At 37.3% G+C, this 27,713-nt stretch overlaps 1 protein-coding gene across 4 annotated transcripts in view; it reads left to right on the top strand.

Annotated features, from left to right (window-relative positions):
- Window positions 1-27,713, top strand: part of FGF12 (fibroblast growth factor 12) — a 621,973-nt gene that overhangs the window by 55,851 nt on the left and 538,409 nt on the right. Inside the window, exon 1 of one of the 4 annotated variants that reach the window (XM_077117889.1) lies at window positions 11,054-11,920. The exons of the other annotated variants lie outside the window; for them this stretch is intronic. The gene's annotated coding sequence lies outside the window, so the exon portion shown is untranslated. Of the gene's footprint in view, window positions 1-11,053; window positions 11,921-27,713 lie in introns of those variants that run through there. 4 annotated transcript variants of the gene reach the window in all.

The following is a 27,713-nucleotide window of genomic DNA, read 5'->3' as shown; positions in this document are numbered from 1 at the left end:
TTTTGACTATAGTCTTCAAGAACTCTGTACCTTTCTCTAAAGTTAAGGGCCTGCCCCAACAGAGACTTCCAAGCACTTATCACAAAGGGGGAAGAAGAACTGATTTATGCTGTTATGAACTGTCAAGAACACTCATGTGTCCGTCTGGTCTTGTGCATGCTTGATGGGCCTCCAAGCATGCCCTTATTCTCTTCCACAATCTTCTTATTGATAGACTTTGTCAAGAGCATTCTCTCTTCAGTTGGGCATTACCCAGGATAGGTCAGCTTGAATGATCCCGACCCCCTGAAGTGTGTCTTGGCTTTAGAGCCCTATGAAAGTATGAACATGGATGAATCACACAAAGCCTTCACAACTGATGCAAAAGGCAAGCCATCCCATACAGACCTAGGTTGTTTTCAGTGCTCAGCTCAGCCATTCTTTAGTGCCTTGTAAAGCACATTTGGGGAAGGCTGATTTTCAGACATCTCAATAACCTATTTTTATATGCACATATGATGTTTTGATTCTTAGTTTGCTTTTTAGTCATTCATATGTGAATGTATTTTTTAGAAGAGCATTATTTTTCAAGTGCTTTAAGCTTAAAATCTGTATGTTTGGGGCAAGATATTTTGCCCCTCTAATGATCAGATTCCTCCTCTATAAAATGGTCATTAAGGTCCCTATTCTGTCCCCTCCTTAGAACTATCAACATGAATCAGATGAAATCGTGGATAACGAGTAAAAGGCTTTATGGGGAATGATCACATGTCCCTGTTTATATCAGTTATCTTGGGATAATGATTAATAGCATTATCATTGCACTCTCAAAAACGTCAGATTTGAATAACAAATTATTTGATTACTTTATACAAGAATACATGTAAGGGGTGGTGTGACAATGGCTCAGTGGCAGAATTCTCACCTGCCATGCCAGAGACCCGGGTTCAATTTCTGGTGCCTGCCCATGCAAAAAGGAAAAAGGAACACATGAAAGAATTCTTGGTTTCACCATTCATGTCACTATATAGGCAACTTTAAGCTCAAGTTTCCTAAATGGGCTCACATTTTAAAACTTTTTATTTTAAAAAAAACCAAAATGACTTTTTCCCTTCCTCACTTTGAAGGAGAGAATGACCAAGTTCATATTAGGTGCACACTCCCTTGCTCATTCACGTAACTGACTTTTCCAAACCCAGCCAATGCTCAGGGCTCCTATTTGATTACATCTTCAGGCTTCATTTGCTCAACTAGTGTCCCCTTACCACTTAGGGTGATACTGGCTTCCACAATTCCCCTTTTCCATTTTGCTTCTGATAACAAGCTTAAGCACCCTGCCTGTTTTGGAGATAAAACTACTGATCACATTGGTAGACAGTTGGTGATAAAAGGAATAGAAACATGTTGGGGAGGGGGTGCTGCAAAACTTAAGAAAGGATACAATGTTCCTGCAAAGACCCTGGTCTTTAGTTCTCTACTCTCTTGCTGTGACAATAGGTGCGTACTCCACTGGGCTCCCATCCTCTGTATCTATGTATGAGACTGGGGCTCATCACAGTTCACCTCTTCTTTAGACTCCTTTTTCTTGTTTGGGAAGGGGCATATCTCTGTCAAAGTCTTGTCCTCAACTAAGGCTGAGTGATCGTGTTTCGGTGGGCTAAAGCTGCTGGAATGCAATATACTAGAAATGGGTTGGCTTTTACAAAAGGGATTTACAGATTACAAATTTATAATTCTGAGGCCATGAAAATGTCCAAAATTAAGGCATCAAGAGGAAGATACCTTCTCTCAGGAAAGGCTGCTGGCATCTGGGGTTCCTCTATCACATAGGAAAGCACATGGCAATGTGTGTTGGTCCTTCTCTCTAAAATGCTTCTGGGTGTTTCTCTCTTAGCTTCTCTCCCCTCTCTCCAAAATGTCTCTGTCTTTTATCCTCTTATGAAGGACTCCAGAAAGGAGATGAAGACTCATCTTGAATGGTCTGAGTCACATCTCTGTGGAAACCACCGAAGCAAAGTTCCCACACAATAGGTCTGTACCCGCAGGGATGGATTAAAAGAGCATAGACTTTTCTAGGGTACATAACAGATTCAAACCAGCACAGATAAATTATATTATTTCCTTGGGTGAGAGATTTGCATCTCTGAGACCTCCAGACCTAGGAACACTCACTGACAGAGACTTTTATTCATCTAACTCTATTTTTTAGTACTATTTTCATTAAAATTTTTAGCAGTGGAAAGCAACTTAAGAATCACAGAATTTAGTGCCTCTTGTCAATGTATAGTTTGAAGAAACAGAAGCTCGAAGAGTTCAGTGACTATCCTTTCATCAAGAGTAGGGCAGGGAGCCAAGTGGGGTCTTATGCTAAGTTCCCAGGTTTGAGATTTCTAACGCGATATTCATAGTCATTATTCATCTTTTTTGTTTCTATACAATTTATTGAGCATAGTATGTGTTTATCAATGAATAAAAAAATTCTTTGAGGATTGTGTAGTTTCTAAAAATGTATCATAAGAGCTGAGATTCTGGGTGGCATGTCTCTTACTTTTGTGAATTACGGTAGCCAGACTTTGGCATCTGCACTTTCAATTCATGGTTTCAGTCAGTTGCTTTGCAATTTTTTTCTGAATTTTGCAAAGTTTCTGAATTGTAATAATTTGTTGTGATGATTATAACTAGCATATGGGTTGTTCTAGGAATTAAGTGAGATAGGGTCTGAAAAATTCTGAGCATGTATGGTAATCCCTTACGTTGAAAAGCTGAATATAGGACTGATCACTTAGTGAGAAAGCCTAGTTATAAAATGCCCAACATTGATATTCAAGGATTGGATGATTCGGAAAGGCCTGTGTATGTGGTGTCCATGATTGTAGATGTATTTCTATATCATCGCATCCTTTGCTTTTCTCTTGAGGACACCCCAGACCTCTTTGTGGTTTTTCTGGGCCTTTCCAGGCCTATGTACTGGCACTGGCACATTACCTGCAGAGAATACTCAAGTGCTTTAGCACCTCCTCATGCTCACAAGGCCTAGGGTGGTGGATTTCATGAATATATTCATTTCGTAGGTGAATACACACTACTTGTCCAATCCCCAATTTCCTATCAACACCTGGCTCATCTACCACCTTCTCCCAGCCAGAGCCTTGACATGATTGCTCATTCCTTTAAACCCTTGCAGCACTACATGGACCTCTCTTATGCATGCCTCTCATTGCCTTTTATATTGCAGGAAGGTCCATGCCCTTTTTTTTTCTATATCTCCCAGTATGCCTTGCACAGACCTTGCAGATAGCAGTAGCTCATGAAATGTGCACTGGAATTGAATTGTGCAGGAAAGATAAGGTCTGGGAACTCAATGGATCAAGGCCAGCCCTTACTCCTGGCAGTGGAACACTTTTCATGGTTCTCATTAGAGACAAGGACTCAAAGCTTCATATTTTTACCTAGGATAAATATTTCTATGGCCTTGATGACAGCAGAGAAACTCAACTACTGAAATATTTGTGGATATATAAGTAAAAAAGGGGACAAAAAGAAACCCACACAGATTTGTCTTCCCATGCTCTGTTTCTTTTGAAGAAGCCTGTTTATGTTATCACCTTAGCAGTTTTATAAATGACTATGCCTTATCACTGATCTGTCCCCTTGTGCTTGCAGTGGTAAAATGTGATGATTAGTCATCAGTAAAAGCTTTATGTGTCTTTCCAAGATGCTTGTTAATATGCATGCAGAAATTTGAGGTAAATAAAGATGAGTGCTTGGGTACCAGCTTAGAGTTGTGATTTTAATATGTGTTCATCGGCTTGGAATTTTCAGGTTTGTTCATCCCAATCTTTTAAAAAAGAGACTTCTGATACTGTAGTGATTTTTTTGTTGTTGTTTGATTGGCAGCAGCATAACTTTATGTCAAAATCCTTTTATAAAAAAATCCAGAATAGCCTTCGAAGAAATTTGTTTGGGCGGTGTGTATTGAAGGGGTTGTTTCTGTTTATCACATCCTCCCACTACATCCCAGACTTTTCTCACAATTGTAGGTCTCTATGGAACGCAGGAGACCTCCAATTATTTCCTGTCATTATTGCACTCCTACAGGTTTTTATAGATGGCTCATAGACTGGAAATCAAGAGAGCTTAGTTCTAGCCTTGGCTTGGCCATTAACTTGCTATTATGTTGACTAAGTAAATTTTCTTCCTCAGTTTCTCTGTTGATGAAATGAAGGAATTTGACTTCAAGCTACAGTGATCCAACGATTGATAGCTTTATTTTCCTCGGTTTAGAATGAACAATTGTGTATTGTTCATTGAAACTTTGAAACAATTATTTATTCTTTCAAACAGCTTTAAATCACATGATTTTAGCATTGAGCATTGGCTTGGTTAGCTTCAGATTTCTTAGATGATCTTAGAATTTTATTTCTTTCTGCTAGTCAAGAAGCCCATGATGCCTTGTGTATATTTTCATTTCACAGCAGCCATCAGATTCTCATCTAACTAGAGGAGTATTACCAGTCAGTAGAGGGCTATCCCATTCATCACCCATGTGATATTTATAGAAAGCATGTGAGTTATCAGGGAGGCATTTCATATCCATCTTACAGTGCAGGAGAGGGCTGAAACCACTCTGCTGGTCCAGAGACACACAGCTGGCAAGCAGTAATGGGTATTTCTGCCTACTTGTTCAGTCCTTCTCACAGCATATTGGGTTACTTTTGGCTTCTGGGAGGATGGTGGTTAGAGAACATAAGCAATCTGTGGAATTTCTATTGCAAGTCCCACTAACTTTCTTTCTGTAATAACTGACTTCTATGGATCCTATTTTCCTATTCCAAAAGATATAGTGAATGGGTCATATAATCTCCAAGGAGTCTCAGTAGTTCATCTGGCTCCTGACTTCCACTCCAGTCTCTTCCAATACATTCTATTTCAAACCAGAGAGACTTTTTCTAAAGCACAAAAATAAGCACATCAGTCTCTTTTAATTTTGTCCTACTGCCTTCTTGGAAACCCCTTTAGGAAAACATAAATTCCTTTTCTGGGGGGCGGTGTGATGGTGGCTCAGTGGCAGAATTCTCGCCTGCCATGCTGGAGACCCAAGTGCGATGCCTGGTGCCTGCCCATGCAGAAAAAAAAAAAAAAAAAAATTCCTTTACTGAGTATATAAAACCATTCATAATCTGGTCTTTTTCTTTCTCAACAGCCTCTCTCTTTCCATACCCTTCATTTATTTGTTCAAAACCTATTTTCACCCTCATAATTTTCCAGTTTTCATGCTGGGACTGGGCTGGAAGCCAGTGTGTGAAATAGATTTAGATGGTGCCCTAAATGGGAAAGCCATCCACAGCACCACTGAACCGAATGCTAGTGCTTGACACTGTTCCCTCAGGCCAGGTTGCTCTCCGATGTCAGCCACCCTCTCTCTGCCTGCAATCATCTACTCGTCTTCCAAAACTCAACCTCCGCCACCTCCGTGATACCTCTCCTTGAGTCTCAGGGAGATACAGATTGCGCTATCATTTTTGCCCCTGTTGTGCTATGTTTATACCTCCGTGATAGCACCAATAACATTTTAAATATATTCACTGTTGGGCAAGACTGCAGAATCCCTGAAGGTAGGATTCAATGAACATTTGTTTAATTCCTTAACAGTTTGTGATTCCAATACTGCATGATCAACAAACCTCTGCTGAGTAACACAAGTCCATTTACTGTACTTATGTTATTTTTGGAAAGTCTGATCTGACTGTAGATTAGCTCAGAGATATTCTGCCATATGTTAGATCATCTACCAGGTGATTTGCCATTTTGCAAAGTGTGCTGGGACTTTTGGCTGATGCTGGTGGCTTGAGGTTAACCTTCAGAGAACCACAGAACATGGCAGCTAACGGTTGGATTACCAGAGCCCTGTATATGCTACGGCCATTGACACTACACATAATCTTCCTATTGCAGATGTATGTGTGAGGGAACAGCTAGATATAGGTCAGGCTTTGTCCCCAAATTAGGCTCTTTAGGTCAGCTGCTATGACCTTGTTTAAGAAATAAATGAACATTTACATGCAATTCCATGCAATATTGTTAGGAATGCAATGTTTATGTTTATAACTTTGGAAATTGCTGATTTTTAAATACCATACCTAAATACCAAAAGAAGGGATGAAATGCCAATAAAGTTCACAGTTTGTTTCTGAACAGAATTCCTTCTTAACTGTTTTTGTTAATGCATATTGTTTAATGAATCTACATAAACCTACCTACCTTTCATTCTCCAAAATATAACAAAACACTTGATAACAAGTGAAGATGTAATTGCAATTAGATATTGAAATCCTAGCAATGGATTCCTGCCCTTCTAATAGATGTATTCTCTGAATCTAATCCCTATGTAAAACTTTGTGTTTATTTGAGGGATAATGTTTTCCATTATCCTCCAGACAGAGGCCCAAAGTCACTTCCTTTAAATGACTTCCCTAATTCCCCCCATCCCTAAGTATACCTTTACCTCTTTAAACTTGTGGCACTTTTTAGAATTTTATTCATTACTGTTACTTTGTATGAGGCTAATGCTTTTGAGGCTTATTCAATAAATTCTTCACATTCCATCAGAGTAAGATCTACCATCTATTTGTCTGTTTGCTCTGTATTCCCAAAGCAAATTGTACCCACCCCCTAGCTATTCCTTCATAACACACATTAAACTTATAACCTTATGCTTGAATAGTGTATGTATTTGATTTGTTTTTGACTCATCACTTGACTGTGAGGTCCATGTGAAGGGGGTGTGTCATTTTTGTTCAATTTTAATAGCCCAGTGCCAATGTAATATTTGTTATAATAATGTTTGTTAAATAAGTATATTGTAGAAAATTTGGAAAATGCAAATGAACTTAAAGGAGAAAATTATCACCTAATGGCTATTACCAGATAATCAATGCAAACATTTTTATCCTATATATTCAGTATGTATCTTTGCTATCAATATTTAAAAAAACAGAATTATCCACTATATACTGTTTAACTTATTTTTCATGACAATTAAAATTAAAACATTATTATTTTTAAGGATTGTGTTATCATCAGTTCTCAAATTTTTTGGTCTCAGGAGATTTACACATGCCAAAATTATTGGAGATTCCACTGAGCTTTTGTTCATGTGAGTTTTATCTATTGATATTTACCTTTTTAGAAATTAAAGTTGAGAAATTTGAAAATATTTTATTGGTTTAAAAATAAATAGTAAAGATAAATGATAATGTGTTAATGTAAGCAACTTATTTTATGGCAAAACAATGAATTTTTCAAAACAAAAATATTAGTGAGAAGAATGTCATTGCTTTCCATTTTTGTAAATCTCTTTTAATGTTTGGCTTCATAGAAGGTAGCTGAATTCTGATAGCTGCTTCTGTGCTCAATCTTTAGCAATGTATTGTTTTGGTCAAAGTATATGTAAAAAATCTGGCCTCACACATATATATCTGGAAAAAAAATGTTTTAATAGCCCTTTCAATTAATTATGAATATTCTTCTTTGACACGTGATCAAAACCCAACAAATGATGGTTTCTTAAAGGTTAGTTTCAATAGGAATATGAAATCTATTAACTTTTCATACTTTTACATTTTTTAACATCATGCATTAATCATATGGAAAATATTGGTTCACTGAGTTTTTAGATCTTCCAGATGTTGACACAGTTCATTATAAAATGTCATCACATGTCATATACCCTCTGGAAAACTTCACTGTATGATCATAAGATAATGATAAGGCTTTAGGCAAAAACATCTTAATACTGCAGAAATAGTTCTGACTTTGTGGAGTCCCTGGAAAGGTTTTGGGGACCCTCAGGTTCTCTGGACCACCCTGCTGAAGTCTGTCAATCAGACTCATGTCAATGTTTTAATTCCAGAAAATTATCAGCCATTAAAATATAGCTTATTTTCCATTCTCTTTACCATCAATTTTGGAAATACATACTAGGAACATGAATTTATATGTTTTTCACATTTTGCATTTTCTATTATGTTAGTTTTACCTTCCAATTTACCATTGCTAAATTCCACTTTAATTCATGTACTAATTTGTTCATCTATTGAGTTTTTATTTTGTATTTTTGCATAGGCAGGAACCAAACCTGGGTCTCTGGCATGGCAGGCAAGAACTCTGTACTGAGCCACTGTTGCCTGCCCTGCTGAGATTTTTTAAAAGTAGTTCTATTAAGATATATTCGCATGCCATGCAATCCATCCAAAGTGTGCATTTCATGACTAGTTGTATATTCACAGAACTGCATATTCATCATCACAAACAATTTTAGAATTTTCATTACTCCAAAAAGAAAAACCCCATACTCCTATGCCCCTTTATTATTGACACTTAACATTGCTGGGTTACAACTGATGAAAAATATTAAAATATTACTGTAACTGTAGTCCATAGTTTACATTAAGTATATATTTTCCCATAAACCATTTTATTGTTAACCTCTTGTAATAATGATGTATGTTCGTTGTAGTTCATGAAAGAACATTCTTATATTTGCACTATTAACCACAGTCACGGTCCACAACAGTTATTCAGCCCCATGTTTTATCCTGTGGCTTTCCTTCTAGTGACATATGCGACCCTAAATCTCCTCATTCAATCGCAATCACACACATAATTCAGTACTGTTAATTACACTCACAATAATGTACTATCACCTCTACCCATCTCCAAAATTGACATTCAACCTCATTAAAAATTCTCCTCAAATTAAGCATCAGTTCCCCATTGTTTACCCTCATTCTATCTCTTGGTAACCTACATTCTAGACTTTAACTCTATCAGTTAACATAATTAGATGATATTAGAGACATCATACTTTATTTGTCCTTTTGGGCCTGGCTTATTTCACTCAACATAATGTCCTCAAAATTCATCCATGTTTTCACAGGCTTCAGGACTTCATTCTTTCTTACAGCTGAATAATATTCCACCATATGTATAGACCACACTTTGTTTATCCATTAATTAGGTGATGGATACTTGGGTTGCTTCAATCATTTGGCAATTGTGAATAATGCTGCTATGAACATCAGTTTGCAAATTTCTGTTTGTCTCCTTGCTTTCATTTCTTCTGAGTGTATACCAAGTAGCAGGATTTCCAGATCATCCATCTGGATGATTTCCATATTGGCAAGTCTAAATTTAGCTTCCTGAGGAAACACCAAACAGTCTTCCACAACAGCTCTACCATTTTACATTTCGCCCAGGTGTGAATGTGTTCCTATTTTTCCACATCCTCTCCAATGCTTGTAGTTTCCTGATTGTTTAATAGCAGCCATTCTAATATATGTAAAATGATATCTCACCGTAGTTTTGATTTCCATTTCCCTAATAGCTAGTGATGCTGAGCATCATTCCACGTGCTTTTTAGCCATTTGTATTTTCTCTTTGGAAAAGTATTTTTCAAGTCTTTTGTCTATTTTTAAATTGGGTTGTTTGTTTTTTTATCATTGAGTTGTAGGATTTCTTTGTATTTTCTGAATATTAGACCCTTGTCGAATATGTGGTTTCCAAATATTGTTTCCCATTGAGTACATTGTCTTTTCACTTTCTTGACAAAATCTTCTGATGCACAAAAGTTTTTAATTTTGAGGAGATCCCATTTATCTATTTATTTTTTCATTGCTTGCACTTTGGATGTAAAGTCCAAATCACTGAGTTACTGCTTACCACTAAATTTTGAAGATGTTTCCCTACATTTTCTTCTAGGAGTTTTAAAGTACTGAATATTATGTTTAGATCTTTGATCCATCTTGGGTTAATTTTTGTATAAGGTGTGAGATAAGGGTCCTCTTTCATTCTTTTAGAAATGGATATCCAGTTCTCCCAGCACCATTTGTGGAAGAGACTCTTTTGTCCTAGTTGAGTAGATTTGACAGCCTTGTCAAAAATCAATTGACCATAGATGGGGGGATCTATTTATGAACTTTCAATTCAATTCTATTGGTGAATATATCTATCTTGATGCCAGTACCATGATTTTTTACTACTGTAACTTTGTAATATGTTTTAAAGTCAGAAAGTATGAAACCTCCATTTTCTTTCTTCTTTTTCAAGATGTTTTCATCTGTTTGGGGTCCATTATCTTTCCAGATAAATTTGATGATTGGTTTTTCCATTACTGAAAAGTAGGCTGTCGGAATTTTGATTGAGTTGGTGTTGAATCTATAAATCAGACATCTTTACAGTAGTTCATTTTCCAGTCGATGAACAGGAATGTTCTTCCATTTATTTCGGTCTTCTTTGATTTATTTTAGAAATCTTTTGCAGTTTTCTGGGTACAGATTCTTTACATCGTTGGTTAAATTTATTCCTAGATATTTGATTCTTTTAGTTGATATTGTAAATGGAATTTTTTCTTGATTTCCTCCTTAGATTACTTATTACTAATGTATCAAAATACTACTGATTTTTGCATATTGAACTTGTATCCTGCCATGTTGCTAAGCCTGTTTATTAGCTCTAGTAGCTTCATTGTAGATTTTTCAGGATTTTCTATATATAGATTCATGTCATCTGCAAATAATGAAAATTTTACTTTTTATTTTCTAATTTGGATGCATTTTATTTCTTTTCATCACTTGACTGCTCTAACCAGAAGTAGGATTTTTAATCTGATAACTGTATTTCATTTTAAAGATTTCTTCTTTCTTATTTATCTATTCTTGTTTCCTAATTGCTTATTCTTATTTCATTGACTTCAGTTTTTGTTTCATGGCTATTAATCTTTTTTCTATCTCTTAGAGCTTTTTAAAATATTTTATTTAGATAACTTTACATACATACAGTCCATCCAAAGCATACAATTAGTGGCTCATAATATCATCACATAGTTGTGTGTTCATCATCATGATCATTTTTAGAATTTTACATCATCCCAGAAAAATGAACAAAACTCATACATTCCCTACCCCTTGCTTCTCCTTGTCACTGACTACCCGTATTTCCATCTACCCAATTTTCACCCCTTGTCCCCCCTATTATCTACCTATTTTTTATCCTTACATTTTTACTCCTCTGTCCATACCCTGGATAAAAGGAGTATCAGGTGCAATGCTTTCAAATTCACCTTAATATGGCCATTAATTGACTTCTCTGGCTGGTTTGTCTTCAAGAAAAAGAACTGATTCTGGTTGCACCTTTCCACACTTGCACTTGCTATGGTTTCTCCCTCCTCTGTATCTTTATCTGTGCTGTTCTCTGTATCAGGGATACCTTTTTCCTATCTCTTGGCACAGTGAACTCCTTGTCCTTTAATACACTGCGCTGGTCGACCCTCATCTGTGAAGCCTGTAAACTTTCCAGAAAGCTTTTCTGTCTTCCATGCTGTTGTATTTCCTCTATTATAGCACTTACTCTAAATGTTTATGTGCTTATCTCCACCACTAGGTTGGGAATTCCTCAAAAATCATTACTCAAATCCCAACACTTAGCACGATGCTTGACACCAAGTAGGGGCTCCCTCAAAATCTAATCAATGAATAAATTCTATTCCATAATGTTGTGAGTCATATGATGTTGAATCATACTTTTTTGCTTTCCTAACTGTGTAATAAATTTGGGTGAAAACTGTATCATAATATTTTATTCATCTCTCTCATTTTATCTCCAATCTACTAATCCAGTGTTGATCATATTATTGGTACACTCTAAATATTTAATCTGTTGCTTTGATGGACTACTTTGCAAAGTTACAGTATCATTGAAGAAAATTTATTGCAAAGTTCTGCTAAAGGTCAGTATATTCTAGAACAATAGAATATATGCACTGAACGCCCACCTTGGACCAGTCTCTTTCTCTTTCTCTTAGTTTTCTCAGGTGTATACAAAGGCTTTGGACCAGAAGTCCTCTAAGGCTGTTTCCAGCTCTAATAGTTTATCTTCTGACTCAGTAAGTACAATTCTAGGTCCAAAACCTAGACTCATAGACTCTGGGAATATGAGTGAGCTCCGTATTTCATAATAGGCCTTTTTGAGGAATATTTTTAGATTGCTAAAAGAAGAGTCAAAACACTTGTAAACATCTGAAGAAATGACTTATACAATTACTGGGAAAAAGCTTGTAAAATCTTGAAATATTCTGACTACAAATGAGCACCCACCTATATTTTTAGTGAACTTGAAAATGATAGCAAAGTGATAAGCTCTTTGCTGCTTTCTAGAGAAAATTCGTAGAGTGAAAATAAATTCTTAAATTAAACAAAGAGGAATAAAACTGGGTAGAAAACAGATATAGAACTCAAGGCAGCAACCTCAAAGGTTTATGAAATGGAAAGGGATTATAAAATGACGATATCCTTTTTCTTTCTATTTATTTTATTATGTATTTAGAGCTATTGTTTTAGGTCATTTACTTCAAAAAATCTTTCTCTCTTTCATTTCACAGCCAGTCTTATTGGTTTTATTCTAATTGTATGGAAAATGAAGATTATTTCTTAGTGGTATTAAAATTTGATGTATGAACCCCACTGAAAAAAGTGCCCAAATTTTTGATGATCAACTCAATTTTACTATTACTGCCTTCTTTATTGAAGGGTCTTCCTCCATAGTCAATTGGCTTGAGTACTCTGAGCCAGAAACTGAGTCCTAGGTGCTGGTACCAGCCACTTGAGACCTTAAAACAACCACACCCTTTGTCGATTTCAGGTTTATCTATGGAGGAACAACAGTCTGTTCTCTCTTTTTAGATTATCTCTGGTTCAGTCTTCATTTCCTTTCCTTTTCCTATAAATGTTTCATGAGCCATGATTTGGTTGATGATTTTTACACATAATTAACAGAGATGCTATAAAGAAAAACTCTGTCTAATCAATGTTTTGACTCTCCTCACCATAGTACTATATCCAGCAAGCATTCAGGAAATGTTTTGGAACTGCCTGGATTTAAAAAAAAAAAAAGGCCCAACCTCTATGTATTACTCTTAGATAAACTGTGAATTGGTTTTGCTGAATATAGGGGGTTAATGCACTAAAAATCTCTTTGGACTCTTGGTTGGGGCACTGAATAATTTGTTTTGTGCCTTTATTCTTTTCTGAGTTTTCCAGATCTTCTACACTGGATATGTATTACATACATACACAAAAGCCAAATGTTTCTAAAAAAAAAATTTTTAAGTAGATATCACTGAGATTTATACTGGATTCTGCAGTCCAGCAGAAGAAATAACAATAAATATTCTTTTTCAAGGAAATGTGTGTGAGTCTGGGTTTTTAAGAGCAGGTAGTGCGTTGGCAAAATTAATGAAAATGCAATTAATAATAGCAAATTACATGAAAACCGTTCTGAGTATATGAGACACTTCTGAACTGTAGACCCTTGTGGGTAAAATTGCTTTTTTGGTGATTTAAAAATTATTTTTATATAAATTAAGAAAGTAATGCTGCCAATAGTTTTAGTGCTCTCATCTGAAATAAAATCAGAAGCTATATTGTCCTATAACCACTGTAGGGACTGATTTTAACCGCTTGGCAAGTCTGTTGATCATTTAAAATAGGGAGTTCTCATGCTCAGTGCTGCTCAGTTGCTACCACTTGTCTAATTCACACAGTGCTAATTTCACTGGGTTTAACATTATCTTATTATAAAGATGTCTTCTTTATATGTCATGACCCATCTATTTGGTTGGGACAAAATGAAATGTAAAGATGTATTACAATAAGGAGGACTCTGAATTATTTCAAAATTCCAGCCCCTCTTCTTCAGCAGATCTTGAGAAAACTGGAGGCCAATAGTGTGTGGGAAAGCATTATGGTTTCAATGGCCATTGAGCTGGGATCAGTTCCAGTACTCATTAGAGGTAGGAATTTTAGCAAGTCACTTCACCGCTCTGTCCCTCAGGGGCTTCCTTTCTAAAGTGGGGGTAATACTACCACCTGGTCTGTCTAATAGAATTGTAGAATGCATGTGAAAATGCTAAGCTAATTTCATAGCGTGGAACAAATGGTTATTGTCACCATTATCGTAGAATCTGCATGTATGGGCAAAAGTGAAACCCTGGGAAATAAGTTGGAAGATTTGTTTTTTCTTTAGCATCTCTTCTGCCAAAAAATGTATATTGATTGTAGCTGGAAGGAAACCATTCCAAGAGGAAAAATAATGTTGAATAAGAGACAGATTGAACACAATTCTTTAAGTTTAATAAAAATTATAAATTAGCTTCGAAGTGGATTTTCTGAGAAGAGCCCACTAAATGGGGAAAGCTATAAATTGCTGAAAGGTCACTCTCAGGGGTAAGACCAGGAGGGGGCAAATTGGATTGGACCAATGTGTTTGCCTAATTGTATTCCTCTACCTAAGGTGTTATAAGCTTCGAAGAGATCAGTACCCTGACGAGTGAAAGACCAGAGAACCAGCTTTATTGGTTCTTTTATGGACTTCATTTATTGACATCCTCCTATGTGGTAGTCGACAGAAGTACTCTCTGAGATAGGCAGTATTGCATCTTTGATACATTTAGGAAAACTGATCCTCAAAATGGTGATGTGACAGTTCCTAAACTATGACTACACTGTGGTTTTCTGATTATGAATCCTGTAGTTTAATTTACAACCCTCCTCCCGCATATAACTATGTTAGCAGCTAAGCATTTACAGAGTACTTACACACAGATTACTTAATTGCTTTTACTTATTTTTCTCTACCCCAGACTTTCCAAGGCATGTACCTGTGTTGTTTCTCTTAGAGGGCCTTTGGCATGACTGAAAAAAAAATACTGCATGTGAACCAGAACTCTGGTTTTGTCTTCACCTATCAATGCAGTTACATCAAGCCCATTGGTTGGTAGAAGAAGCCAGAGTAAAGTTCAAGTTTTCTGAGAACCAGGTCTTCCAAATATATTTGGAAACAAAAAATATTGAAAACAGATAAGTATTTGGGCAATTGTTGAAGTCATTAATTAATTAAAAGCTGCAATTATGGTTTATTCCCTTATCTAGTAGATAAGATTCTGACTATAAAATGGGGTAAGGGAAAACATGCGTAGAAAAAGATTTACATAAAGCCTTGATCTTAATCTAGAATGAAAATGATAGTTGAGAACCAAGGAGACTACACTGTGGAAAACTTGCACTGCTTTAAGCATTGAATTTGTACAACACTTGAGACAGAGTCTGGGCTATCTTTATAAGAGGCTGAGTATGCCTAGGGCTCCTCACTGGGGAAGAGGCAGGTCAGTCTGCTAATGGGGTGTCTCATAGAAAGTGAGTGTGCTGGAAACTTACTGGAACCTCAACTGCTATCAAGCAAGTCGATGGGAAAGATCATTTTAGAAGTGTACTTAATGTGATGGCTAATGTAGTCATTGAATTTATGGAGGCTGCTAATTTGGATTTTTGCAGTGATTCAGATTTATGAAAATGAATTTATAATGAAAACGAATGGTAGAAGTAAGCTTCCAAGGGAAAGGCTTACCTCACCTAGGCAAACCTACCTTTACAACAAAACTAGGATATTGACTCTGCAGAATGAAGATAACATGTCTTTTGGGATATTTCATTAAAAAATGAGTTGTGATTCTTTTTTTGAGGTTAGTTGTTTCTCTGCCGGGGAAGATGATCATAAAGCTATTTCCTTTCTTCTCCGATTTTTCACTTATACCATTCCTTTTGGACATATCCTGGTAAATAAAGGCTGTGGAAGATGAAGTGAGGAATAAGGAAGCCTACTCAGACTGAGTCAGATGCAGTAGGAGATCTGTGAAAGGGAGTTTTCATGGGGAGTGGGATGTATTGGGGTGAGAAAACTTCTTTGAAGTAGCATTTTTATGGCAAGCTCAGTGTAAGTCACTTGCCCATATTTATACAGCTCATAATTGGTAAAGCCAATTACAAGTCAAAATGGTTTGAATGTAAAGGAGTCAAAGAATTACTAGGTCTGACTTGCATTAGATTTAGATTGGGGAGATGCTGACCCTTCAAACATCAGTCTTTTTTATTTGCCTGATTTTGTCTGGAACAAGGTGTTGGTCAGGGTTCTCCCAGGGGACCATCTTTCCCTTCAGGGCTCAAGGAAACCTAGTTGATGGGCAAAGGAGGCAAAACCAGAAGTCCAGTTCTAATGCAGTGTTCTTTTCAATCAAGCCACCAGCCCTATAAAAGAAACAACACAGGAATATGCCTTGGAGAGATTGTGGTGGGAAAAAGGAGCATTCAAGTAAGGTAATGTGTGGAAGTACTTGGTAAATGCTTAGTTACTCACATGGCTATGTGTGGGAAAGAGGGTTGTAAATTAAGAGAGTGCTGGATTTAGAATCAGAAGACCCGAGTATAATCATAGTTTAGGTGATGTCACATCACCACTTTGAGTATCAGCTTTGCTGAATGTTTCAATGGTACAACTGATATGCCTCAGAGTTGTTCTGAAGGTCAAGTGCCTATCACATAGAAGGAAGTCAGTAAATGAGGTTCAGAGCTGGCTCTCTGGTCTTTCACATGCCATGCTGCTGACCTTGAAGCTTATAAAACCCAAGCAGAGGAGCATCTTCAGGCAAGAACACTGACTCTGGTCAGTCTTAAGCTCAGTAAATATTGCCTTTCTTGTTTGATTGTTACTTGTATTCCATTGGTTAAGACTTGTTTCTTAGGAATAAAAATTATTTGTAAAGGTAAATCCCTTCAGTCTTTGTCTCTGGTGTCTATGATTTTCTCTTTCATGATTTTTCATCTTTTCTGATTGTTAGGAGGGGTTTCTTCTTTACATCAATGATTTAATTTTTTACAGTGCCAATTTTGTTCATCTCCACTTCCAACGTGTATTAATTTGGCTCTTGCTTCCTCGCAATACTCTGCCAGGTCCCTTAATAATTTCAGAATGCATTTCTGTCATTATCCTTTTATCTAATCAGTCATCCTCTACCCTACCAAGTCTGCTTATTCATGTATTTTCTTGAGAGCACAGAGCAGATGCTCTTGTTTTTACTTTTTTTAAGGTTAGATCCTTTTAAGAAAAAGAGCTAAGGTTTTGTTCTGCATCTTCAAAGCAATTCTCTCTTACTCTTATTTTGTAGTATGCGTCCTTCCTGCACTGTATTATTTGTTTTGTTTTTAACCTCTCCTTGAATATGGATCCAAGACAAGAATTTCCAGAAGTTAGGCTTCCATGTTCTCCCTTATTCCCCGTTACTTTCCATGTGTATTTAATAGATTTCACCTCTCTGGTATTAAGTTGGAAGCTTATTTCATGTGTAAAGCCCTCACCAAGTTTTAAGTAGTCAGTGACTATGGATCTGCCTCAGTAAGGAAATATCTTCTACTTTCAGTGCTTGGTCCTTTGTCTATGAGAAAGATAATTTTCCCCTAGGTGATCTAAACAATTTAGCTATTACTTTTCCAGAAATAGAGTATACACCTCTCAGGACTCTTTCTATCTCCTCCAATGCCCAGCACCAACTTTTCATTGCTACCCTACTTGACCTTTCTTGCACCATTGGACTTCAGAGTCTTCACATTTTCCTATAAAGTGAACCCACTGATGCTGCTTAGGAAAGGATGAATGTTAGCAGGGAGAGAAAATTATCTCAGATGCCTTGATAAGCCATATCCTTTGTGTATGTGTGTGTGTGCGAAGGGATGGATACCAGATTTCTGATTTCTGCATCCCTGAGCTGGAGGTACTCAGTGGGAGTCTGTGCTCACTTTTGTTGCTTCTAACCTGTGTATACACATCTGTGTGGGATGGAGCCACATTCTGACCCCATACAAATTGATATCGGTTTCTCTAAGATGCAGAAAATTCGATGCTGGATATTATTATTTTTTTATGTTACTGTGACATCATGTTATAGTGTTGGTTGTGTGTGTGTGTGTGTGTGTGTGTGTGTGTGTGTGTGTGAGCATATTTTAATGGGATGTGGAGAGAAAAAATGAAGTGCCATATGCTTTCTGCCATTTAAATGTGAATGTATCAGCCTTTTATTCTTCATCATTATGGGTTAAATTGTATCTTCCCTTAAAGTTATGTTGAAATTCTAACCTTCAGTACCTCAAATTGTAACTTTATTTGGAAACAGAGTTGTTGCAGATGCAATTGGTTAAGATGACCTCATACTGGAGTAGGGTGGGCTCTTGATCCAATATAACTGGTGTCCATATAAAGAGAGAGAGTCACAACCATCCAGACAGAGTGCCAGGTGACAACAGAGACATGCAAGGGAAGATGGCCATGTGGAGATGGAGGGAGAGACTGGTGTTTCGCCACCAGAAGCCAAGGGATACCCGGGATTATCAGGAACTGAAAGTGACAAGGAAGGGTTTTTCTCTAGAGCCATGAGAGAGATTATGGCCCTGCTAACACCTTGATTTTGGAATTCTCACCTCCAGAGCTGTAGGTGAATAAATTTCTGTTGTTTTCAGCCACCAAGTCTAATTAGAGCAGTCATAGGAAACTGATATTTATGATGCTACACTAACATATTGCCACAGACTTATCTTGTATAGCTTTCATTTCCTGGTATCCTTTCAGAAGAGAAGATGCTTATTCTTCAGCTCATGTTTTCCTGTCAGTGGTTCAAAAGCTAACATTAGCAGCTCAATGATAGAGTCTTACAGTGACTTTCAAACCTTATTTGTCATATCCTGTGGTCCACACAGGCACATGGGGAAGCAGCTCAGTTTCCTAACTGGACCATTCATCCCCAAGTATAATTTATCATTATATCCTAGGAACTTTACAAAGAGCCTAGGAACATTTCTAGAAACTTCTGCATTATGGTTTCTGCAGAATAAGTGCAAAGGCTGTAAATAGTTCAAGGGAAAACTCAACCACCTTTTTAGTAACTACATCTTCAGATTCTAAAAGGATAAGCATTTTGATATAGAGCTAATGAGTTTTGTAATCATCTTAACTGCAGTGATAATTTCACATGAAATCTTCCCTTGGAGAAATACATTACTTTCACTGAAAAACTAAGTTACATAAAACCATGATTTAAGAAGAAAGCAGAATTTTTATTCTCTTCTCAAGCTAACACTATTTTCCAAATAAGTCACGAGGTTTCTAAGGGAAGGCTTATGCACTTTAAAATTTCATTTGCTAGTTAGCGCGCTCCAGAGTTCGATTTACTCTGCTCTCCATGACAATCTCTGTGCAAAGAGTTCAGCTTGTTTAGCTTCACAGAGTCAGAGCAGAACATAATGAAACTGCTGGTGGTAGCAGTAGGTACCCAAGGGAACATTCTTATAGATCAGCAGCTGGTCTTGAGTTGAAAGAAGCAAGCCGTGATCGCTGAAGCCAGGCAGCACTCTGCCATGCCAAGCTCTCGTCACCTGACCACTGGCACTCTCCGTACCAGCTTTCAGCTTGCCAAGGCCTGGGTTCAGCTTACCATCTGTTTTGCCCTCGTCAAACTATACAGGAAATCTATTTTAAATATGATATTTTTAAAAACAACTGACTAATTGATTATTCAGCAGATTTGCCATGGTTTTTCTGCAATCTTCAAGAATTACCTACAAAGCATCTCTGTGGGTGCACCATTTTGCATTTGCATCTACAAATGGAAAGTGCTGATAAGGATCCTTTTCATTCTCCAAAGGAGCAATGACGGAGTGAAAAAAACAATCAAAATAGTCTTTTGGGTCTTTGTTGCAGAAACCCAGGGTAAAGCAACCCTTGAAAGCTCACATTATCTTGCCACATTTATTACTTCTCAGAATTTTGTATTTTGATCTTCTACAATTTACAAATGAAAAACATTTTGAAAAACTAAAGGCATGGTTTAAATATGACAAAGAAATGAAATTTTATTGATAAATTTGGATGTAAGTGTTGGTAGTCATACATGTGGGGGAGAAGCATAATATAATATCCGATGGATAATGTAGGATTTTCTAAATTACAATGATTAAAATATTCATTATTAAGTACCTCACAAGTCTGAAGCTCATAGATTCAACTAACTTAGCTATCTGGAACTCAGCTGCAAACCAGGAAATAAAGCCAAAAGGAATTTGGAATATATGAAAAGATAAAAATCAACACCCCAAATTTCACAAATATCTCAATCCCTTTTCCCTCCTACCTCCTCTCTTTCCACCCCTCTCTCCAACCAAACACTATAGAAGGTTCTTTCTGGATCTAATTTGAATATAGTTCTAATAGTGCTGGTGATCGCTCCCTCTCTCTCTCTCTGTGGCTCTGTCTGTCTGTCTGTCTCTCTTTCTACTCCATTGTAGATGAGAGGCATCTGAAAGGCAGACATGATGGCTATAGTAAAAAGTAGAAGTAAAAAAAAAAAATGCCAAGAAAAATGATAAAAATCATATAGAAAAAGTCTAAAAACTACTGCGACCATCTGGTGAAGAGTCCCACACATGTCATTAGATCATGAGGACGCTGAAGTACGGGACATTATGGATACTCATTATAACCATCCTGACATGTTAAGGTTGTGTTCAATATGGGGTGCCTAATAAAGCACAGAAACATACTCACTTTTCAGAAAACATTCTGTGCAAAAAAGTTCTGAACTTAAGGGCGAATAAAACCTCTTTAGAGATCACAGGTCTCTAGAATAGCAACTGTTCCATGATTACACAGGAAGCTTCCCGCGATAGGTGTGCCCTGGAATCCACTGTCCTTTCTAAGTTCTGTGACCTTGGCATTGGACTTTGACTCTCATAGCCTTACGGCTCTTTTCTCTAAAATGAATATCATAACACCCACCCCTCAGGAGTGTTCTATAGTTTCAGTAAGATCATCTTCGGAAAGTTTTTAGCATTCTGGCTGACAAATAGGTATTTAGTAATTATGGTTACTACTCATTTCAAGCCTTCTGTGAACTGGTAAATCTACTGGAAACTGAGTAGTACCAAGAATTATAGATCAAGCTTCATGCTATTATGACCCTATACCATTAGGTGTTTTCTTGTTGGAGAAACTGAAAAATATTACATAAACAAAAAATACCATCAATACTGGAGATATTATGCCATAAACTTGAAGTAGCAACCACCGTTATTGTATTTTGGATGGACTAAATCTTTGCATTTTGGGTGGGGCCTGGCCTGTGCTTTGTAAGCTGGTTCGTTAGCAACATCCCTGGCCTCTTAGATGCCATTAGCACCCTCCCCACTCCCATCTCCAGTTGCAACAAATCCAAATGTCTTCAGACAAAGCCAAATGTCCCCTGGGGGGTGGGGGACAAAATCACCCTCTTCTCCATTTGAGAACCTAATGCACTAGAGAAACGCAAACGTGTAAATTTAGGGTGTAGAATTTTAAACAAGAGTCACAGTTAAGGCTGAGTGTTTTAAACTCTCATTCTCTTTGTGCTCTGAGGCTTTGGTGACATGTATCTGCTTATTTAAATGACCTCTATGTGTGTCTTTTTCCTTTATAATTTAGATGTTGTTTAGTGGCAGTTAAAGGAGGATGAGAAAGGATTGAAAAAGACGGTATGTCTTACTCACGGTCTTTTGAGAATACGTCTTCCCAGGTGAGCTTCAGTCATTGATTTTCTGGATGGCTTTAAATGAATCAACATACCTTTATTGAGCATACTCTTTTTTTTAAATTTAAAGTCCTGTGCTAAGTACTGAAAGGGATAGAAATTTTTTTCTTAACTACTTGTAATGGGGGCATTTCTTTTCCAGCCCCATGCCTCTAAGGGGTTAGCATAGTTCCAGTACCAAACAGCTTTCCTTTCCCTCTATAAAATCCTCCTGCACTTATTCACTTTCCTAGTCCCCACCTCTTTTGCATCCTTATGCCTTGTTGCAAATCCCATCATCTTCCTTCTGGTATGACTCAGATTCCTGATTAATTTCCATTTCTGGCTGCTTCATTCAGGGAAAAATTACTTCTTTCAGCTCACACGAGTGTGATTTATTACTCAGTCATAATTGACTTTTCTGGCTCTCCATCCTGCCCATATTTGGGGTATTTATCAATCAGGATTACATTGGCTAACCAGTAACAGAGCTCTGGTATAGAGATAACTTAAATGAGACAGAATTAATTTTCTCTTAACACAGAAGAAGTCAAGAAGCAGGTAACTCATGCTAGACAGAGTAAGTTCATCAGTTACTCAGTTTTCCTCTCTCTCTCTTCTCTGCTATTCCTCCTTTGTATAGCTACCATCTTCAGGGTCAGCTCACTGTCAAAAGATGTCCATTGCAGCTCCAGCCATCACATCTGAGTTTCAGGCAGGGACAGAGAAAAAGGAAAAGGCATAGGAAGGTCTGTCGACAAAATGATTTCTCTTTCCCCAAAGTTCCTCTAGAAATCGCTTTGTTTAAATTTTAGCACCTAGCTACAAGGGAGGTTGAGATACATAGCAGGGCACACTGCTGCTGCTGACAGTATAGAGATTGTATGAATCAAGCAGAAGCAAGAATAGACATTGGTCAGGCAGCAGACAGCTTTGCCACATGAATAATTTTGAAAGGAATTCTTAATGTCTATTTTATATGCAGGATACATGATGTAGGGCCTCAAACTGCTTCCTATCCTATCCAGCAAAAGTGTCTAAACACTATTATTATCCCTAACATGAATTCCTGTGCTTTCTTATAAACTAAAGTATGGAGTTTGGGATAATTATTATTGCCATAGGAAAGGAGGAGAAAATTGTAACATTCTTCAGAAAAATGAAAGATTTAGCCAATCAACATAGCTGACTATTTTTTCCCCACTGATTTGTCAGAAACAGCTGATTAGCTATAGGTTTTTATGCACAGCTTGACTTCATCAGGCAAGCATCAAAGCATGCTCTTTCTCCTGTGTATGTGAAAATGTGAACAGTTTTGACATGCAAGGGGAGGAGTGGTGAGCAGGTCTGTCAAACTGTGAGGCAGCATGTGTGGGAGAAAGAATGGTCCCTACCCCAAAATTCTCTGTGCTGCTCCAATTTGACCACTTTCTGGGACTCTGTCACTTTTGCTAAATCACTCCAAGGCTCTGTTTTCCATCTGTAAAATGGGACTTATAATCCCAGTTCTGCTGTGATGGTTGAGTTCTGGTGTCAACTTGGTCAAGTGATGATGACCAGTTGTGTGGTCAGGCAAGCACTGGCCTCACCATTGCTGCAGAGATATTTCATAGATGGTTGATAAACCAGAAGGCTGCTTTATTAAATCATCAGTCAGTTGATTGCTTCTGTGGCGGATTATATCTGCAGTCAACTAAAGCATGTCTGCCATAACAAGATAATCCAATCAGTTGAAGGCTTTTAAAGAAGAGGAGAGACCCTTTCCCTGCTTCTTCAGCCAGTGAGCATCTCCTATGGAGTTTGTCCAGACCCTTCACTGGAGTTGCCAGCTTCACAGCCTGCCCTATGGATTTTGGACTCTTCCATTCCTATGGTTGCTTGAGACCCCTTTATAAATCTCATATTTGTAAATCTGTCTTATTGATTCTGCTTCTCTAGAGAGAGACTAATACACCTGCCTATCTTAAGGGTATATTGAATGCCCATCTGTGGTAGGGTACCATGGTAGGACAGAACTGTGTGAACTTCAAATGAAATAGCATATATTCAGGCATATGTAAATTCAAAGTTCTATTTTGTTGGCAATGTTGATGTTATTTTGATTTTAGTCATTCTCAACAACAAAGACAACAAATAAACTCTATTTGTCCAAAAACATACTAGTCTCAATCAATTATCTCAAAAAGAATTCTGCTTTCCTGCCTAATATTGCAACAATTAATACTAATTAAGGAAGACTCAGGAAGCACAACCTCAGAATCTATTTTTTTCCCAGCCCTCGTACTTACCCTGAAAACTTCCACAAAACACTCAGTTCCTTTGTGTCCACTTCTAAGTCTAAGATTCACGAGTAACATGCCTTATTCTTTATCTCTATGCTAGGTGAAACTATGCAGTCTTCTATATAGTTGATTTGCAACATTAAATATTTGTCCTGTCTAGGTGGTACCATCGCCTTAACAAGTGTCAAATGAGGAAAAGATATTGAAAGGGAAAGAGGTTTTATTTATTTATTTTGGCTTAATGAAAATTTGATCCATTGTCTTTTTCTTAATTAGAAATGATTTGCATCAAGGTTTTCTTATGAGGCAACAGGAACTAATTAGAATATTTTTAATAATGCAGATCTGTTCTGTGTTCCCAGAAGGCCACAGAGCTCTGTAAGAGAGAAATAATTCTTTGGTTGGTATTGTCTAAGAGGAGATCATATCTGGTCGAGGGAAATATGGTGACATTTGAGCCTGGCTTTGAGAGATTTTGATACACAAAGAAAGTGAGTCTAGGCTAGCATTCTAGAAAGAAACACTAACGAATGGACCGGGAAAATTCCTGGGATGACTGGGAGAAAGTGAGAGGATTTTTCAAGCACTCCAAAAAAATAGACCATAAATATCTTGAGAATAAGAACTATGACTTATTACCCATCACCAAACTTAGCCTATCTATACTGAGGACATAAGATGACATAGGGAGAGCTTGGTGATCATACATCACTTTAAATTTAGATCAGTCCCAACTCCAAACCAAAAGTTTGTAGAAAGGTGGGTATGTCCATCCTCCCCCTAAAATTTTTACACTTGAATGGGACATGGGTGTTCTATAAAGATGATTTCACAGCTTCTATTTGTGAGCCACTTGAGATGTGGTGTTACAGAATGGCTAACAGGGAAGTCCTGTTTTATTCCAGGAAGAGTAGAGCATCTATTCAAGCCAACAACAGATGTGAGATCTCCCTTTAAAAGACCTGAAAAGTGGTGGCCCTGAACCTCAGCATGAATTCTTAGTTCATTTCCAAATAGCTCATTTTACCTTTGGTTAGCAAACTTGCTCCTCCTCTAAAACAAACAAACAACGGCTATACTATCCCACCCCACCCCTCAAGAAAAGAAAAACAGTCTGCAGACTTTGGGGATGAGTCAGGGAGTCTCAGGCTAGAACTTGTGTCTTACAACATAAGGCAGACATCAGAACTGGCAGAAGAAATCCTTCAAGGCAGTGGTTCTCAAATTGAGCATGTATCAGAATTACCTGTAGGACTTAGTAAAATACAGATTTCTGGGTCTTGCTCTCAGTTTCTTATTGGGTCTGAGAATTTGCTTTCTCACAAGATCTCAGGTGATACCAGTGCTTTGAGAACTATTCCTTAAGAATATTCCGAACACAAGAGCAAGCAAGCATCCTTTCTGTGAAAGCTTAGAGCATGAAAGCATAGGGAGAATGCCTTACACTGCTACCTCAGATCTGGTCTGACTTTCTCTCGAACAAAGAGGGGCCCACTCAATCATCATCTTCCAAAATTACCCAAAGAACCAGTTTCCTAGGTGAAGCTTGCATTTTCACCCATCCAAAGCTGTCACTCATGCTGCTCTTTTATTCAACGGCATGCCTTTCCTTCCCATGCCCACCTAGGGAAATACTCCACACACTTCAAGGTCCAGCAAAATGCCAGAAGCTCTCTTTGATTCTAAGAAAGAGAATAAATTGTAAAAAACCGTGCTTACATAGCTCCTTGCTTCTATCTTATAAGATGTATGTAACATTTGTCCATGTCATACAATTAGTTTTATCCATTTGAATCTCCTGTTAAATGTAACTGCTAGAAGGCCAGGAGAGCAGGGATCAGGTAAGTTCGGCTCTCCCTGGCAGCCAGCAAAGTGTCTGGCACAGAGAAGGTGTCTGGCAATTATTTCTCAAATGAATAAATGAATCTTTTCATCCCCTCTCCTCCCACCTCGCAGCAGTCTCTGCATAAATAGTGTGACTGGGGAGGAGTGTAAAAGCTCTGATACAGAATGAAGCTGAACTTGAAATCTAGCGATTGAAAACTGAATTGTAAAGTTTCAGCATTTATTAGTTGCCTGATTTCAGGCGATATACTAAACCTTTCTGAACTTCAATTCTCTCCTCTGTCTCACGCAAATTAAGAATCCTAACTCTGGGAGGCAGCTTGAGGATCAAATGAAATACTGGACATAAATGCTTTGGCAAACTATTAATCCCATATAAATGTAAGTATTATATTCATTGCTTAAGGTTTTTATGTATAACGAAAGGGTGCATATCTTCCAGAATGACCCAATTTAACAGTGGCTTCAACATATTTTGTACAATAAATAATGTACTAGAAGCAATGCTTTACTGATACGTATTAAAATACATTAGCTATACGAAAGTACCTGGTTTTCTTCTCTTCTCTTTTCCTTCCCTTTCTTTTCTTTCTTCTTTTTCTTGTCTTTTTTCTTTTCTTTTCTTTTTTTGTCTTCAAAGATGTAAATAAGGATGGGAGCAGACATATTACTTGCTCTCTGGCAGTAATTGACACTTCACTCCCCTCATTATTTTCTTTAACTTGGGACAGTCCATAGACGGGTAAAATGTGACAGCTGGAAGGTCCCTGCCAATGGCATCCATGCCCCCATCCAGAGGAGGAGCTGAAATTCAGAGAGAAGTCACCTGCCTGGGTTCATACACCTCTTTGGTACCCCATTCTCCCTGCCTGGAAATCCCATCTCTACTGTTCTAAAACGCCCAGACTTGAAAGTTGCAACAAATGTCTATTGGTCTAGGGATGCAAGGGTAGTTCAGTGGCAGATTTTTCATCTGCCATGTAGGAGACCTGGGTTTGATTCCCGGCGCATGCGCTCCCCACCCCCAAAAAAATTAGTCTGAGAACAGGAATGTTCCTTTGCTCTTCATCCCTGCCTCTGTGATATCCATCTATTGCCCCCAAGTAATTTGGATATCCTGTGTGTTGTAGAAGTTTACCTGAGTATATCTTTTCAATCTCTCAACAAGGATGGCTCCCTGGGTCTTTGAATACAAAGAATAGAGATGTACAGGTTTCAAAGGAAAATTCTTATCTTTTTTTCCTAATGGGAATAAGGTTTTTTAAAAAATTATCTTTATAAGTCGTTTTTAAACACATGAGATGACAAAAACCTACTTAACCGATGTGCTTATCACAAATATCATATTAATCGCTTTAGGATTAAAACCCGTTTCATTGATCAATATTTATGCCTATGCTATTCATAGTTTCTGAGTAAAAAATCAGGACATATTGTCTTATGATGGGACAGAATATATAAAGTCAGGTTTGCCCCATTAAATACATGTTATTATGGCATGTATTATTTTAGTTTAGATTTTTACAGATCACTGTTCTTTAAACTATGTTTCATTCTTTAGGCCATGAATTCTTTAGCTTCATCCAGAAGCTTTTATGGACTATTTTCTGCATGCCAGGAACTGTGTTCAATGCCAGTGATACAAAGTTTTATTTACCCAGTCATAAAAGCAGAAGCCAATAATATAGTTGCTACTTCAGTTTAGATGCACAGTATGGCATTTCAAGCCCATTTGGATTTGCAAGCAATAAAATGGCCTTTCTTGGGCACATACTCCAAGGTTCATGCTTCATTAAATTAAGATCCACTTTCCCCAAATCAAGATAGATTTTCATGGGTATCTTAGATCTCTACCCGGGCTTTTCTGTTTCTTTCTTTTTTTAATTTTTTTTTTTTAATTTTCAAATATAGCACATACACAAGGAAAAGGAAAAAAAAAAGCATTGATTTTCAAAGTACACTTCAATAAGTAGATACAGAACAGATTCCAGAGTTTATTATGGGCTACCATTCCACTATTTCGGATTCTGCCTTCTAGCTGCTCCAAAACACAGGAGGCTAGAAGCAATATTTCTTTTCTTTTTTGTGAAAAATAGCATATATACTAAAGAGCAATAAATTTCAAAGAACAT

Source organism: Tamandua tetradactyla, chromosome 10 (assembly GCF_023851605.1).
Source record: "Tamandua tetradactyla isolate mTamTet1 chromosome 10, mTamTet1.pri, whole genome shotgun sequence".
In the NCBI taxonomy this organism is placed as follows: Eukaryota; Metazoa; Chordata; class Mammalia; order Pilosa; family Myrmecophagidae; genus Tamandua; species Tamandua tetradactyla.
Note: the sequence above shows the minus strand (reverse complement) of the source record. Positions and strands in the feature narration are given on the sequence as shown.